General features: G+C 48.1%; 1 long non-coding RNA gene across 3 annotated transcripts in view; it reads right to left on the minus strand.

Moving 5' to 3' along the window:
- The window catches only part of LOC116999899, a 46,192-nt gene extending 30,187 nt beyond the window's left edge, over nucleotides 1–16,005 (minus strand). The window contains exons 1-3 of one of the 3 annotated variants that reach the window (XR_004418640.2): nucleotides 15,033–16,005; nucleotides 12,376–12,490; nucleotides 12,074–12,239 (exon numbers count right to left, since the gene is read on the minus strand). This is a non-coding gene — a long non-coding RNA (uncharacterized LOC116999899). Of the gene's footprint in view, nucleotides 1–12,073; nucleotides 12,240–12,375; nucleotides 12,491–12,636; nucleotides 12,821–14,528; nucleotides 14,584–15,032 lie in introns of those variants that run through there. The other 2 variants (XR_004418642.2, XR_004418641.2) reach the window with 2 other exon arrangements.
- Between the last annotated feature and the right edge of the window lie 1,981 nt (nucleotides 16,006–17,986).

Below are 17,986 nucleotides of genomic sequence, written 5' to 3' on the forward strand. Positions count from 1 at the left end.
TTCCTGCTATAAGCAGTTCCTTGATACTTAACTACCACCCTCCTAGACCTGGAGTGAGTGATTATTTAACATGCAGAATCATTCTGAATCACCCCATTTAACCACTACTTTATTTCTCCTCCAAGTCAAAAAAGCATAACAAGGGGTACTCAGCCCACTTCTACTTACTGTAATTCCCCACCCACTCCCCACAAAGAAACACAGATTTACCTGGTCCAGATCCCACTGACTTCTAAGCACAGCTCTGTCAGTCTGCCTTTCCCTCTCTTCAGATAGTTAGCCCCAGAGAGCAGTTTCAGACCTATTTATACATTCAACCTCTGCGGGCAGAGTGAGCAGGGGCTCTGCCCAGCACAGGTGAGGAGGAAACCATCCATCGCCAAAAAAGGCAGCTCCCACCCCTCTGGAAATCACCTTATCCAGGAAAACCTGTGCTCTTCACCATAGCACCTGTGAAGGCTTGCTGTTTGCAGAAGGCTCAGCAACAGTTTCATTTCTGATATTTTTTGGTTTTCATCATGTTGAATCTGGCACTGAAAGCACAAGTGGATCAGTGCTCGGTTAAGCTGTTGTGTCAGGGCACCCTGTCCCTACTGGGGCAGCATTAACAAGGCCACACAGTGTCCTGCAAGCAGGGCACGGGGATGGGGTCACCACCAGCAGCGCTGTGGCTGCTTTGTGGCACAGGAATGGCTGTCCTGCTGTGGGCTGGCAGCTGTATTCTCTGCCTCCCAGGGATGTACACCTTGAGCATTCAGTCCCTTCCTAATTCTTTGCATATTTTTTGGGTCTGGGTATAGTTTCTGCAGACATACAAACTGAATTAATCCTACTTTTTTAATTTTAAACAAAACAAGTGCCATGCTTCATCACCCCTTTCTCTCTGTCTCTCAGATTGGATTTCTTAAATTCACATGGGTTACACATTTTCATAAACCACATTGGCTGCAGTAAGCTGTGTTTGAATCATCATTTAGAGAAGTGAAGATTTAATTTCATGGTGGAATTAAGGCTGACATTTCCTTTTTGTTTACACTACACCAAGGATTAATAAGGTTACTATAACCTTAATCTTTGATAGCTGAACAATAGAATACTCCGGGATTACCAGAAAAGCTGGATTTTAACTCTTTTAATCCCATTATTGTTGATAACCTTATCAACACCATGCTCCACCACAGAGGTAGAGTGGAAGGATCTCAGATTCTGCAATTCTTTACCATGGAGCAACACTCTTAGCTTAAAAAGAAGAGCCAGAGACAGTTGCTTGGTTGATGCCTGCAGTGAGGTTCACAGTTTGCAGTAGGGCTGCAATGCTGCTTTTAAGCGCCTTGTCAGAGATCTTTGCCAAGAAAAACATTGGTCCAGCGGCATATGTTGGTGGAGCAATGCAAGGTTGCTCTAATTCCCTTACTTTGTTTTTCCCTCCTCCCATGTGACAACTACTCCAAGAATCAGGCTGCCAGTCTGGCAAGTTGAGATCCAGAAACTTACTGCTAATTACCATGTTTACAATTCCCAACCTGTCTGTTGGTGCCAACAATCAAACTGCATCCTCTTGAGTGCACCAAAAGACACTTGCTGGCAGTAGTTTCCTAAGGTTCCAGGCTGGCTACATTAATTACTGTTAACTTAATTTTTGCGTATTGAAAAGCAGCATTAATTAGTGATTCCATGGATCAAAATCATTCTTTTATGAATTTCAAAGAATTGCAGCTCAACTTATAGACTACTTACCAACCTATGAGTCTTTTATTTGGAGACACAACTGGTAATAAATTTATATGTGGCCTAATAAATAAAGTAAGCAGAGGTTCAGTAAAAATCACACCAGGAAACAAAAGGTTATGCCTTCCCCTTGAATTAAAAGAGGCAGCTCTAAAAAGGCAGTCTGGATACATTTTATCATCTTCGGTAAATATTTGACTGCACAGAATAAACCACATTCTGAAGTTACATCACTGAATCAAGGTATTTGATGAATTTAAAAAAGCAGCATGTATTTTATGAACTCAGTGAAAGAGAGCTTAAACTCCAGGTCAGAGCCTGAGCCGAGAGAGCCCCCTTTGTGCCCTGTGAGTCCTGGCCTGAGACTCCTGAAGGCCATCTGACAACTCAGTTGGGATCCCCTTTTGTTGTGCACATGCTTCAACCCCGCCAGAGTCAGCAGAGCACGCAGGGCTGTGCAGTGCCTGGGAACAGGCTGCTCACTAAAGGTCTGTGCCCAGGGCCATGCCTGCAGAGCCCACCCAATGGCCACAATCCCCCCCACCAGCAATACATTTCTAACCTGGATTTTCCATGGCAAGGAGATTCAATCTCTATGATGCTGGCTTTAAATTTTGGTCAGTTGATAAGAACTGTACTACACTGCCTCTCTGGACATGTTTTTCTCTGTTTGCTGCCTGGCATGGAGCTCAAAGACAGAGAGCAGAGCTACCCCGAGCTCTGCCTGATGCAACCTGGTGCTGCAGGGGTGCACAGGCTGCTCTTGGTCACTCTGGCAGCAGTGGATGCTGATGCAGCCAATGCCTGTCTGTGCTGAGGCTGCAGTCTCACCTTTTAGGGGCAGTTTGGTGTGTCACAAGCATCAGAAAATTGACAGTTTTAAGAGGACTCTGCATTCAGACTAGAGCAGCACCATGCCCACCCATATCTGCTTATAATAACACTGGTCCTATCTGGCTGTGTAAGGATAGGCCTAGGTATGTGATTTTAGGCCCCTTTTTCTAAACACTTGACTGTCTTTTCTGCCCTGCAGCAGATTCTCCACCATCTCACCAAGACCAAAGACACAAACCACCTTCCCTGCTCCCCTGGCAGTGTGTCACAGGCTGCCAGCCACTGCCAATCTCCTGCTCCTGCACCACAGTCCTACTCTGTGAGGCTGTAGTGGGCTACTGAGGAAAAGATGACCCAGGGCAAGATTCAGGCATATGAAAAGCAGTGTGGGGTAGGGGAAATAGAGCCAAAGCAGGGAGTAAGCCAAGGAGATAGACACTAAAATCAACAGGCACTTTAACTTACAGGGGAAGAAGGGAAGGAAAATGAATCAGTGCTCCCAGAGGAGGCAGTCTGAATCTACTCTGATCCTAACGCAGGAGAGTGGAAACAGGCATTTAAGAGCAGTTCATTTATACACGGCGTACTGAATATACCGAGCAAACTACCAAAGGAGGCAATAAACCTGCATCTTGGAGAATGGTCTAAAAGGAGCTAGATTGGCACTTCAGAGCAAAGAGATATTTGAGGCTGCAAAGGCAAGCAGCAGTGCATGGAGACACGCGGACACAGCTCACGTGGCCCACGCTATTGACGTGTTTTCCCTCCCCAGCCCAGCCTGCTGAGCTTGATTACTTACATCTTGTATAACTTACATAGTCTAAAGAGAGTCGACCAATTTCCACTCAATTTATAATTTAGCAAGCAGAGGAGCTTGATTCTTCTAATTTACATAAAACATACATAAAACTGAAAACAAAATAGCTTTAGAGCATATGGGCAAAGTACACAAGAGCCACAGAGCAAAGCAGGAGTGAAGAAGGATACGGAGCAAAAGCACTGTCTGCATTTTGCTTTGCTAAGGGGTTCTCAGTACCTTATTTATGATAAATATCTCACAGACAAGCAAGTTTTCATCATCACAGACACATGCTGGTGGACAATCGGCACACAGACGTACCTAACCAATGCCACCATGCTCAATGGGGCTTTTTTACTGCATCTTTCTCTTTCTAGGTAAAGAGATGCTGTTGAAAACCTTCTGCAACAATATAGTAAGGTAGCATCAGTGTGTATGAAGGCAGAACTGCCTTCCTCCCTCTTGGACATGTCCTTTTCTCATGAAGAAAGGCAGGGAGCTCTCACCATGTGGGTAAACCCAAGTCAGCATTCCACTTCCTAGGGAGCAGCAACAGAGCTGCTCTCCTGCGACCATTTCTCCTGCATTCCTCCTCCATGACTGCCGGGTTCTGGCAGAGCCAGCGAAGGCATTCTCTGAGAGGAGACACCACCTGCCAAGTGTGGAAGCTGGTATTCCTCCCTTGGCATGGTAGGCTCCAAATCATGCCTCTCTTCCCCATTTGCCTGAGGAGTCATCCTGGGTACTAACAATAGACTCCATGGAGGCTGGTGGAGCTCAGGCTGCCTCACCAACTTCTGTCTGAATTCAGTCATTTCCAGTGAGCAATGTATAAATAGATGCTGCCTCATTATTGATGTATATTGTGCAAAGGGTTTAGCCAGGGATGAAGCTTGCCTGCTTTCCTTTTATGGATGAAAAGCGGGATCCCAGAGCCTTTATGTGAGATCTCTGCACATGTCAATCAAACCACACCAGGAGGAAGATTCTGTGCTCTTAGGTCCATGTTAAATGGCAGCCACATGGCCACAAGTCCATGGTAACAAAATGCATGTGCATACATATGTGTATAGGCACACTCACAAATACACACAACAAAACCAAATGAAAAAAGAATTCTAATATTTGCAGTCTAATTTTTCTACTCCTTTTCAAATCCCAAGACCAGTAGTCTGGGCTACTCTGACACAAATCTCATTTGACATTGTTATAAACCACTGATTTACACTAATGGAAGAGTTAGCCTCTGATTTAGGAAGCAGACCTTAGTGGCTGGCCCATGCCTGAGCCTCTCAGCCCTGCAGTCTGGCTGTAGCACATTGATACTTGCCAGCTAAATTTGATCATGAACTGCAGCGAAGGCGAGCTATCGATATTTCAGAAAGCCATTCCTCACACTTCTGAGCAGCAAACGGCCCATCACTAAGAAGGCCAGACCCTTGTCAGCATGAGCTGACTTATATGAAATGAAGCACTGACCTCACTGCTAGCTCCAGAGTTAATCTCAGAAGAGAGATTTTATTAGAGAAAGCAGAGCTATTGTTCTGAGCCTCTCTACAGGGCACATGTTTAAGTTTTGCATCCAAGAAACGTGGAAAATTTAAAATAGAGTTGCATTTGATAAAAAATAAAACCTGAAAACACTACCTTTTGTGTGTGTGTGTGTGTGTGTGTGTGTGTATTTATTTATTTGATTTGTTTTCCTTGGATTTCTCATCACATCCATTCAGCATCCTTTCCCTCACTGGAGTTTTTCCTCCCTCTCTACCAGGGAGGCTGGAGCAGAGTGAGCAACACTGCCTCACTGCAGCTCCAGCAAAAAAAAACTGAACATGTCTATGTTCACCTCTAACCAATGGTCTAGATTGGTCCTGGCCTCTTTGCTGGCAACAATTTACATTAACAGAAATCACAAACATCTAAACAAGAAGAGCAAAAGGGAGTGGGTATGGCTCTTGCAGGACTTGCAGATCCAGTTTTCATCAAGGGGCTCTTTGAACAACTGAAGGCAAATGGATTTATGTTATCACATGTGCGACACACGATGGGACAGCTACATGGTGTCATAACACAACAAAGGACAATGAGCAGTCAAAACAAAAAGGATTGTACTGAAACCTTGCAAGTAATTATATCATTGTGCTCTGAGTAACTCAGACCCTGGCACACATGGGGAAAAAGGTCTCTTTCTTAAAAATGGAAAAATCACCACCTCTTAAGCTGAGGTCTGAGAAAGTTTCCACTGCTCTACTCTATAATTCAAGACCTTCAGAAAAATATTAGGAAATTAAAGGATCCTGGCATTTCTAAAATAAAACAGATTGAGAAAGAGAATCCATCTCCTCAAATCTTTTGCGTGTAATGTAAGCAGGAAGCAGGACAGCAAGGCAGCAGAGGAAAGTAGGGGAACAAGAAACAGTTTTTCCCATAGCGGTCATTTTTAACAACCAGAGCATCAAAATTGCAATAGGTGATGCTCCAGTAAAACAGCAAGCAATAAACCACAAAACAGAAGAATGTATCGTGGTGAATTGATGAAGAACTAATACGAAATGTATTTGCTTGGAGTAACCAGGTAAGTTATCTCCTGAAGAATGATTGTTAGTATTTCCTGATGGTGGGAAACATAAGTTCATCAAGCCTCCCTGCTCTTACTATTTTCCACCAGAATTAAAGAAATAAAATAAATCCTTAATAATACAGTAGTTAGTGATGCCTTTTTATTTGATTTTTTTTATCAGCGTCTTGTCAGGAGAATGTGAATATTTACACAGCTATTACTATCAGATAATATAAAAGTAGTCACATGAAATCTACATTATCTATGTAAATGCTTCTGTAAGATGCAGTGAGATGGTTCTTTTTTTGGTAACAGGCTGCACAATTGCATGCTGTACTGTTCTGGTTCAAAATGTTCCTATTTTTCCAATTAGAGAAGACCAGCCTCATGTTGATCACTTTATCTTTGATTTTCAATGATTTAAAAGATTGGTTTGACCTGTTATCATTAATAAACTTTGTGGTATTATCCTGATTTAGTAAGGAAACCGCTAACATTACAAACAAGGTTATGAATCAGCAATTGGAATATTAAAGTCAGCTATATTTTTCCAATATTTCATGCCTCATGCAATAATGTGAAAAGGGTGTACACTGCATGCAACCCAGGTGAGCTGACACAAAACAACGCAGTGGTGACAATTGATCCCAAAACAGATAAAAGATCTACTTAATCTGAAATACTCAAGTAGTTTAGAAGGTGTAAGCTACTTCGTGTGGGCCTAGCCTTTTCTTTCTAGTGGTACAAAGTTGAGAAATTATCAGAGCCATTTCAGCTCCATGGAGCTGTGTTGCAAGAGTCAGAGGTGAGGGGCCACCCCAGATGGCCCTCCAGCCCTCCTAGGATGACAACTGCTTGCTGTGTCTTGGCCAAATCAATTTTACATCTCCCAGGCAAGGGCTTTCCTGCCTGGAGATTGCTCTGTTGCTTTGTATCATCCCCATTGGCTAGAGGGGTATGGGCTCACTGGAAGGAAATGTTTCTTCATAGCCATGCTGCATATTCTCCATACACAGCTTCTAGGTCTATTTACACACACCAGGCTACACTGCTTTCCTGCAGAGAGGAGAAATTCTGAACCCGCTGTAATCAATGGAAAATTCCCACTGGTTTCTGCAGGAGAACGATTTCAAAAGCGGGATACTCATTTCGTTTATCTATATGGGCATTATTATGTAATTTTGGCTGGGTATGTATTGTTATATATATATATATGTGCATGTGTATATATAAAATATACATATATAAACCACCTTTCAGCTATATATTCAAGACTCTTATTTTTTCCATCAATCAATTCACGCTAGTTTCTGGAACATTTCACCTAATTTTTTGTTTGCTGCTTATAACTAGATACTGTTTTTCCAGGAAGCAAGCTACCAAACCCGTGTGATGTTCCAGCCCTGGTTTCAACACCTCTGGTGCATACTTCCAGCGCCACACTGCGATGCCTCCTCACCTACAGTCCCTGGTGCCTCACCTCTCCTCTGCCCTGTGACTCTGAAAAGCTGGGTCACATCTACCTTCTACCATCACCTCCTAGGCTCTTCTCTTCACCTTCCTCAGGATCCTCTCTGTCCTTTGCAGTCAGACTCTTTCCATCACCTCTATGAATTCTGGCTTGTTTTTTCACTATTAGACTACTTATTTTTGGCCTGTCATTTAAATTTCTTTTGAGTCATTGTTATTATCGAGCCAACATTTATAAATAGCTCTATGCATTGCAGGTATGCAATAATCAAGTCCTTTGATTTTTGAGCAATTTGGTTACTAAATGATAGCAATAAAAAGCATGTAATCATCATGGGCGCTAGCCCAGGAAATGTTTCTACCATTAAAGCTTTCAGGAGGTAGATGATGATTCTGGTAAAAATTTATGGCTCTTAATAATGAGTGTTATGATTTACCTTTACAAGACTAAATGGCGAAGTGTCATAACAGCTATGGGTAATACCTGGGGGCGATGCTTTTCAGAAAAATAGTAATCTATTAAAAGGAAGGGAAGAAAAAGCCTTTTGTGCACGTAAAGACGTGATTTATTTTAAAAAGTGCATAAAAATCCAGTTGTGTACATTATGGCTAGTGTGATGTAAAAAGACACAGAAAAAGGCTAGTTAGCTTATTCTTACAGCTGCAAAATATGTGTGGAGCTGCATGGATGCATAGATATTATTACTCTTCAGTTTCCTCAAGAAAACCCTATGAACACCAGAAGCCACCTAAACTGGCACGAAAGACAATAAGTTGTTATGGGAAGAAAACTTACACTCCCCTCAAAATCATATGAAGTCTTAAAAGCAGAAAGTAAAAACTTCTGTATAACTGTACACATCTGCATGCAATACTGTGGGCATTTATTTTAAGCAAATTTGGAGAGCAAGAGGAATCACAACACAGGTCATAAATAAACACTGCAACAGCACGGCCCCTGCTGAGGTGAGTGGGTGTTGTGCCTCTGTCAGGTCTGCAAGAATGTGGTTTTTCTACTATGCTTAGCCTCTCTTCAGAGAGGGCTGCCTGGGAGTATATATGTATATTTATATAAACCTATGTAAGGGCTGGAGTTTTAAATATTTCTGGAAAGGCCACCTGAAGTCCAATGGCAGTTCCTATCACTTAATTTAGGGTATGCTAGGCAGAGAAATACTTCACACTATGGGCAGACCCAGGCAGGGCTGTGACCCTGCCCGCAGTAGGGACCAAAACTACTCCCTGTTCTCCCATTCCCACCATGGGGCAGGATGTGCCCACTGTGCCTGGAGACAGAGCCCTTTGGGCAGCTCCCTGCTCTGGGAGCAGAGTGAGGGACAGCCAGTATCACAGTGTCACCTGTGCTGCCCCAGGGCTGCTGCCACACCGGTGTCTGCTCTGCCATGGACCGCCCGTGCCGCTCTGGGGACCCTGGCGTGACAAAGACTTACCCATGGCAGCAGCCTTCGAGGCTGCTCCAGCGGAGAAAACTACCCAGAGAGATAAATCCTCATAGGATTATGGCCTTTAAACACAAGGCTAAGTTCAAGTAATTATTTTTAGGGTAATTTTTTATTTAATTTTCTACCAGGAATTCAGATTACAAAACCCATTTTAAAACAGAAATTTAGCATTCTGAATTAATTAAATATGCCCTCACCAAAACAGCTGTTAATGCACAGTTGGTGCTGCCACAAACCTCATTCTAAAATGTCCTAGGAAATGCTCATACTGATACAATTAAACCCCCTTATGCATAAAGTAATTTCTTACTATGTTCCACTATAAACTTTTAGTGCAATTTTTGTCATTAATGAAATATCATTAGACTACGAGAGGTAGAAAGGTTTTAGAGGGGTTTTTTTTTAGCACACAGGATTCACAATTTCTAAAGCAAAGTAGGAAACTGCAGCATTGTAAAAAATCCCTTTCACTAGGGGTCTAATCTTTTCCCACAGTGAAATCAACTGGGACTTTGCTATTGCATTGGATAGTAGGATTTTGCCCTAAATATTTTGGATTTAACATAAGCAAGCTTGCTTTCCTGAGCAATCCCGTTGAAGCTACATGCATTGCCAGGATCAGACCCACAGTATAAATAGTCACTACTTAGAGGTCTGTTGTTCAGAAATTACCCTCTCTGTCTATCTATATATATAGTCACATATATATGTGACTGACCCCTGGGACTCCTAATAAATGGGGGAAGTCCCTTTGAGACCATGCTATTGGGAAACATCATCCAAGAGTCCACATTGAGCATTTACACAATATTCTAGAATCATTTTGGTGAGCACATCCAGTATTTCTCCAGTCGGGTCTTACATTTTCACTCTTTTAATCCACATAGCATAGCAATTCCCAAAAGATTTTAGAGAAGAGAAATCTACAATCATCAAAATGTTAATTTTGACAATGACAAAGAGTACATCCATTAAAAATGCATCAGCCCTGTCATTAAGGCATTATTCAGCAAAACCATCTCATCATGCTTTACAGAAAGCAACTAGAAGAAACCAAATATAAAGAACCATTTGCTAAGCTTGTATTTATGGGTACCAGTCCAATACATACTACACAAGGTACTCAACCAAGCAAAGAGCAAACAAATCCACGCCCTTTATGTGATGAAATGGGAACTCTTAATAATATTCTAAGTCATGACTCAAGGGAAAATGTCAACTAAAAGCTCAGACCAGAGGAAGGTTTGTAATACAAACCTGGATTTCAAAATATTGTTCCCATCGCTGTTCCTGCAGCACTTGTGAATGTGGCTGTGTTACGCTGCTGAACTGACTATGATTTAGCAGCTGATCATGTATTTTTAAAGCATAATTTAACGTTATTTCTGAGGCTGTTGAACATACTAAACTACAAGGAAAAAAATCTGCTTTCAAGTAGTATTAGAGAAACACAAGGATCAGAGTGCTAGCATCAAAGATGTGTCTAAAGAATAACAGATCCACACGTCTGTGTTACAACAAGCGCTCCACTCACTACTAAAGGCAACAGACTAAGATTGCTTTGGCAGTTGCTGGAAATTATTAAGTAGAACATTGACAGCCTTTCAATCTCTATGCAAGAGACAGAGGGAAAGAAATTCTCCATCAGCCCACCTCACGCTCTCAATGATCACCACATGTCTGGTTTGTCCACATTAAAAATCATTCCTAGCCCCATCATAGCTGAGGTTGGGGAAGGATGCATTCAAAAAGGCTGTCTTATCACAGGACTCCTGGTCTTGCTTTAAAATGGCTTCTGATCTAATTCACTTAAGGCTGAAATCTGGTCTCACAATTGTGACTACATGGCAACAAGACCTGGGATCATATGGGCATGTGGAGAGGCCTTGAATGGCAAAACGCAGGCATGATCACACCCTGCTGCTTTTCTCTGCCAGGCTTGTGAGCAGAGGAGCAGGGAAAAAGAGACTGGAACTATGAATGCTATGCCTGGATTTTCCTAAGCACAACATCTGAAAGACTGATCAGGGTTTTAACCAAATCCTGTGCCCTGCTGCTGAGACTGGAGAGAAGGACAGATGCACTTCTGTGTTAAAGCGATGGGGCATGTCTCGGCCAGTTATGGGAATCAACACTCCCTTAGCTGTGTCTCCCACCTGTCCAGCTGCAAGTACCATTTGGGATCTCCCGAGCTCTTGGAAAGGGCACAAATAAGCCACCACCTGAGCTGCACAGGGGAAAAAAACCCTCAGCTCTGGCCCCAAGCATGTGTCTCAGTCTGGGGTCTCAGAAGCTGATAAACTCCGCTGGGCTGGAGCTGGTGTGAAGGTAGGTTCTTAAACTTTCCCTCACCAGGTTGCAGGGTGAGGATAAAAGAGCAAGAGGGGGGCATTGCTGTAATTGAAAGCAACCGGCCTCAAACTGCTCCCCCGGAGCGGCCCCACTGGACGGCCGAACCCCTCGGCAGCCGGGGCAGGGGGGTTCCCCGGGCGTGGGGCGCTCCGCGGCCGGGCGGGGTGTCCCTCCCCTCGCTAGCCACGCTGGCACGGGGCGCTCGGCCCCCGCCCGCCCCGGGCACCCCCAGCCCGCACCACGCGGCTGCTGCGGCCGCGGGAGCCGTGACCGCCGGCGCGGCTGCCCGGGCTCTGCGGGCACTCCGTGTCCCGGTGGGAGGGAGCCCTGGCAGGCGAGCCCGGCCGCCTCGGCTCCCCCATGCGCGCCCCACACCGGAGAGGGGCGAGGGGCCGCGGACGGAGCGGGCTGGGGCTGCCGGCAGAGTGCCGGGGCACCGGGGCTGCCCGGACGAGGCGAGAGCCTTCCCCCGGGCCGGCGCAGCCTCAAGAGCGCTGCCCGCGGAGGCGCAGCCCGCAGCGGCCGTGGCTCCCCGGCCACCCTCTGCCGAGGAGCTTGGCCAGCCCTGCCGCGGCCCTCCCCAGCCCTGGGCTTGCTCCCACGCACACACACACACCGGGCACCCCCCTCCGCAAGAGACAGGGCGTTCGAGCTCCCCCCGCCCGGGCAGAGACACAGAATGAAACATTGCAAAGCGTAGGAAAAGATGGAAAAGGTGCTACCTTGGCAACTAGAGGAGGTGAGGAGCCAGCTGGTGGGCTGGGGGCGGTCGCGCTGCCTGCCTGCCTGCCCGCCGCCGGTACTCTCCTCGACTACGCGTATTCTTAAGCAATAACAACGTAATCCGTATTATCCACCCAAGAATACCCGTCACCGAAGAGAGTCAGAAAGCTGCTGCTGTTGCTGCTGCTGGTGGAAGTGCTGCACCGGGACAATAAATCCATAACTATAATTCGCCTCTAGAAGAAGGAGAATCCACAAGGGTTGCCAAGCGGTCTTGTCCCATATCCAGTGGACGCTGAACCTTCCCATCCTGCGGAAGCGAACGAGACGAGTAGGCATTTAATACACACATGTACAGTCCCTCTGCTCTCCTGCTCCCTTACTGGAGTGGGCAAGGGCTTGCAGGCGAGGTGAAAGGAAATAAATCAAAGTAAGGCTGAGTTTACCTGGTGATTGCCTGGATTCTTCCTCTGTGCTTCTCTGGCATCCTATTCCCTAGCTGTATGCTCCATCAATTCTCTCTGGGAGCTTGCAAGAGATGTCATACGCAGCAACAGATTCCTGTAAAAGAGATGCACGGTCAAGCACACAAATATTACAAATCTGTTTGCATAGGTGGGCTTGGGAAAGCTCCGATAAAGCAGCAGACACGCCTGAGAGACTTTTCATCTGGGCTTTGGAAATGCATTTTACAAGTCCTGACTCACACTGACTCGATGTGCTACCAAGAAGAGGGAGGGCGGAAAGGAAGGCGATGGAGAGGGAAAAAAAAAATTTTAAAAAAATAGCAAAGGCTCCGGTCTCAGCAGAGACACTCCTCTGTCAGGCCTCCTAGCGCCATAAAAATCTAAGGCGAAAAAGGCTCCAAAGTACAAATTCAGCGCGCTCCGCTCCCCGCGTGTGCCCGAGCGGCGGAGCCCGGCGGCTGCGAGGCGCCGAGCCGGGCAGGCGGCTCCGCGGCGGCGGGCGGGGGCGGCTCCGCGCACCTCCGCCCTGACACCTGCCGCCGCCCTGCCAAGGTTTGCACAAGGCGAACCGGGGGGGAAAATAACAATAATAAAAGAAGTTATTTCCGAATGGCGCCTGCGGCTCTGCTTGTCACCCGGAGAAGTCCCCTTATCAGCAGCGCTCGTGCCTGGGGGAGGCGGGAGGGGGAAGCTTTGTCTGATGATCTGCCGCGGTGATAATAAACGTTTATTGTTCGCCAACTAAATAGAAAGGATCTCTGCAACGTCATGGCACAGCACACTTCGCCTAGCGCTAAGGAACTTCTCGGTGCTATTTCACCCCGGCTCCTGATGCTAAGAACAGCTTCCGTGACAGTGGTGGGGAGGGGGCAATGAAATTAGCACCGCACGGTCCGAACCCGCGCAGAGCAGGGGCACTCCGCACTTCTTCAGCCATGAGTAATTATGCAGCACACACAGCCCTCCTTATCCACTGCACTCGGTGACTGACCAGCTTGTTGATAAGATTCCAACTGAAATTAATACAAGATGCTTGCTTTTCCTACAGATTTCTTCCTTAACACGAGCCCTTGCCTCTGTTGACGTACTACCACTATGCTTCCTATGAAAACGTACGAGAAGACAGCATTTGTTTTGTATCACAGACTCTTGCTTGAATTTGAAAGAAATGAGAAAAACAAAGAGAGAAAGAGAAAAAAAATACTTTGATAGCTCCATTACCGTAAATAATTTAAAAATCATTTCCAACACACTCTCCTCTATTTTAATCTCATTTTAGGTGTAATTTCCTGTATCCTCTAACACAGTAAGCTTTCAAGTCGTATTCTAAATGGCAGCTGGAAAGTAAATAACAAACACTGTAATTTTTCCCCACTGTGAAACTGAAGGCTGTAACCCTATTAGCTGGCGCTGGAACTCAAATAACTGATGCGGTGGGTTTCCTTCAACTTGAACAAAAGCCGTTTGAAAAAGTGAAATGCACCGAGTCGTGGCGAAAACACTCTATACTGATACCCTAGACCGATATTCTCTGAAATGGGGAGGCGCTCCACAAATGCATCGAGAATTAGGCAGAAATCCAAACTTTGCGTGGGGTTGGGGTTTTTTTGTTTGTTTGTTTGTTTTTTGGGTTGTTGGGTTTTTTTTTTGGGGGGGGGGGGTTAAATAATAAAGAACGCTATTCTCAGGGAAAAGCAGCCCCGCGCGGCCCCAGCGCTGTTCTCGCTGTGTCCATCTGACACTGCCCTTCCCCTCCCCGAGCAGCAGCCCCCCCACTACTCCCCGCCAATACAGCGCCTGCCGAAACTTCCCGTGCCCAGCCTCGCCGCCGCCGCCCCGCACCGGCCCGGCCCGCCGCACCCCCCGCCCGCGGGCCGCTCAGCACCCGCGGCACGGACAGCGCCGAGCGCCGCCGCAGAGCCGCTCCCGGGGCCGCCGCTGCCGCCGGCGGGGCCCTGCCAGCCCCAGCCCCAGCCCCAGCCCCAGCCCCTGCCCGTGCCCTCCCCCGGCGCTCCCGGCCGGCCGCACGCCCTCGGGCACCGGGGAGCGGAGCCCCCGCCGCGCCGCCCGCCTCGCACCTTCTCCGCGGCGTGCGGGAGGTGCCCGTGGCGGCGCGCCGCGCCACTAAATACCTTTGTTCCCGGGCTCCGGAAAGCCATGTTTATCGGCGCTGCCGCCCCGCTCCGCGCCGAGAGAGCCCGGGTACCGGAGCGCCAGCCCGGCGGGGCCGGGGAAGGGCCCCGGGGGCAGCTCCGCCACCTCCGCCTTCTCCGCCGTGCCCGCGGAGGGGGACGCACACACCACACACACACCAGAAGGGAGGGGATCGGATGGAGGGAATTAAACAATTAAGCTATCAGGAGTGGTGCTCTGAGCAGAGCTCGGGCTCTCCACGAAAAGCAAATTTCAGAGGGGGGACTATTGATCTCGTCCGTCAATAGAGAGGCGCGATGTCTTTCCGTGCGAGAAATTGTTCTGAATTAGGGGGCTCGCTGGTGAAAGGGGAGGGGGCACAGGGAAAAAAAAAAAAATCATGCCCGCTCAAAGGGACCCTCTTTTTAAAATTGCTGGAAGATCGCTCCTTTTGCCACCTACCCGAGTAACCACCAGAAATCCACCACTATTGAAGCGCTTACCCTTTAAATCCAGGTTTCGAGCAGAACTCCAACTGTGTGTAAAGCCAGGGAGTCATCTGATGTGTGATGGGGAATGGGCTCTGGGCAGCAGAAAGCAGCTTTCTCTCCTGGTGCCGGATTACCATGTTAACAAACCCCGTGAAGGGACCCCGGCGCCTCTGGCTGGCCATGTCTCGTTGCTTTCACACATCGGCGGCTGCTCTTGCTTCCCATGTCCCCGGCGATCGCCTCTCAGATGAATGTGGGCTTCCAGAAAAGGAGTCGGGGGGGAGAGGAGGAAAAAAAAATCGCCTAATGCAATCAAATCGATCTGATCTACACCATCTGTCGCCTGCCACTACACACAAGCGTTAAAATAGGAAAACGGGAGACACTGACAGCTCAGGAAGGTTGTTCTGCAGAGTTCATTTTTAGCAGAACATAATTGGGTATGGACAGCATACAGTTACCAAAGCTGCTGTTAACCATCCAGTAGAGGATCCCGAACATGCTAATGGTGGATTAATTGAGGAAGATCTGACGTGCAAGCTTCATAGTCTCTTATTCATGACTTCCCAACGGGAAAGGACCAATGCCGTGTGGGACTATGGTAACACAGAGTCAAAGAGCTGCTAAGAAAATGGCTCTGTGTTCATAGCACCTCTCTCTGATAACAAACATATGTCGACCAGAACCGTTTAGCAGGATGGGGAAAATGAAATTTTCTTAGCCGAGGTTAGCAATTCCCATCGCTTGCACTTAAAGACAAGTGAAAAATGGACTGCGGGTCTAAGGCGCTTTCAAGTGCTGGTCTCAGGCTTTGCATCTAGTGAAAGCAGACGGATCCTGCTCAGATGTGGGGTTAAACCCCACATTTCTTACTTCTTACTGCAACCGAAGTGCATCCTTAGCAAAGCTCTAAACAAGTAGCTCTGCTAATTTCATCAGGAATGACGCAAGGTCGTTTTAATGCCAGGAACCCTTTTGACTTTTTCCAGCGGGAATGGCGCTTGGGCAAGACATTTCCGATCACTGAAATTTGACATAATCTCAGATAAATATGATTTGGGGGTGGGGGTGGGGAGGAAGGGGGCGGCGAGTTGGGAAGAGACGGAGTATGCATCCAGACCTGCAATCACCCCTGCTGCCAACACTCCAATTCGGTCGCGTTTTCTAGTCTTTCCTGAATTATGAGGTTATAGAGCCTTATGTGTAATTATAAAAGCCACGCATGTACACAAGCCACAGACGCCTACGACAGCCGCGTCTACACACACCGACGGGGAGACAAAGTGCGCCCGTCGGGATGCTCCTTTCCACTCCTCGGTGCGGGGAGAGGGCTGCCAGGGCCAGCGAGGGCGAGCTGAGCTCCGGCCGCCCCGAGCGGAGGCTGCGGGCAGGGCCGGCCGGAGCTGTCCGCCCGCCGGTGCTGAACGGCCCCAAACACAATGGCCCTGCTCCGCCGCCTCCTCCTACAAAGTCTGCGCGCTCGCCCTGACAATCGCTACAACAATTAGGAAAGTTCCCCTTCGTTCCCGCCTCTCCTCTCTGGGTCGAAAAGAATAATAACGCCAATAATATGAATCCAAGCAGCTGAATATAAACGTTCCGGTCAACAATTATCGCATAGGATAATTCTGGAGTCAACCCCATGATTTTCCTGTAAGTTTGTGCTTATATATTTAAAATAAAACTAACAGTTATGAATTAGAATAGCCTTAAAAACGTAGCCTAAAGACAAATCAAACACTTTACCCGATCTTTTGTTTCAATACACATTAATTAAGCACTGCTGCCTACCTACACAGCATTCTCGGGTCCCGGCCGCGGTGCCGAGCCAGCGAGCCCCGCTGCCTTTGTTGGCATTTGCGTCCAACTATTGCCCTCTGCAGGTCAAGTCCCAGCCGCTGCCGAGCGCTCCGCCGCTGCCGAGCGCTCCGCGGACGGGAGCCGCCCGGCTCGGAGCCCCCGGGCCCCTCCTCGAAAAAGATCCAACTTTTGTTGGGTTTGATTCTTCACCACGAGAGCTCAGATTTGTTTTCTTTAGGAAGGGGCCACGAGTGGGGAGAGCCGGCACCAGCACTGCTCAGGCCATCCTCAGCCTCCATTCCAACCTTGGCCAGGAGAAGAGAAGACTGAATAAGGCGAGGTGCCACTCCGAAGACGTGATGTTTTCTTTCTCCCGTTGTCTCCATAAAACTACGGCAAGCTTCCTGGGCAAACCCTTCCCCTAGGTTTGCAGAAAAAGCAGGAAGAACCCAGCACCAAACACGATTGAGCGGGTGGCGACACTCGGGATCCCCCCGACTTCTCCAGTCGGGCAACTTTTCTTCGGGCACAACTTGAGAGTTTGCTTCTCTCACTCCCGATCCCAGGGAGACCTCACGGGAAGCAAGGCGGGCTGCGGCGCGGCTGCGAGGGGGCAGCCCGGCAGCAGCCCCTCCCTCCGCCGCAGCCCCTCGCCCCCCAACCCAAAGGGATGCTTCCTGCTCCTGCGGAGACAGCGGGAACTTTGGGCACCGCCCGGTGCCACTCCGGCAGTCACGCTCTGCTGTGCCTCCGCACGCATCGGCGCCTCTTACACGGTAACGAACAAAATGCTGTACTAGAGGAAAAAAAACAAACCAGCCCACTGTTACGGCGAGCTAGTTAGGGGTTTGCTACTTATAATTCAGGAGATTCGGTGCCTAATAAAAGGTGGCCGCTCCCTTTCTTTTTCCCATCACACCTACGCTCGGGATTGTAAGGACCCGCTCTGACACCGTCTCTGCGCTCCCTACCCGGGGTTAACACTGCGCACACGGGCTTCGGCATCCGCTCGGGAGGCCGCACCGGAGCCGCTGCTCCCGCGGGTGCCTGCGCCGCGCTGCCCGGCGCGCACGGCCGCCCATCCCCGTTCACACATGACGGTCTTTCCGCGGAGCCGCAGCGAGGCGGGGAGGGCAGGGCTGCGGTCAGGCGGCGGACCCGGTCCG

This window comes from Catharus ustulatus, chromosome 9 (assembly GCF_009819885.2).
Source record: "Catharus ustulatus isolate bCatUst1 chromosome 9, bCatUst1.pri.v2, whole genome shotgun sequence".
NCBI lineage: Eukaryota > Metazoa > Chordata > Aves > Passeriformes > Turdidae > Catharus > Catharus ustulatus.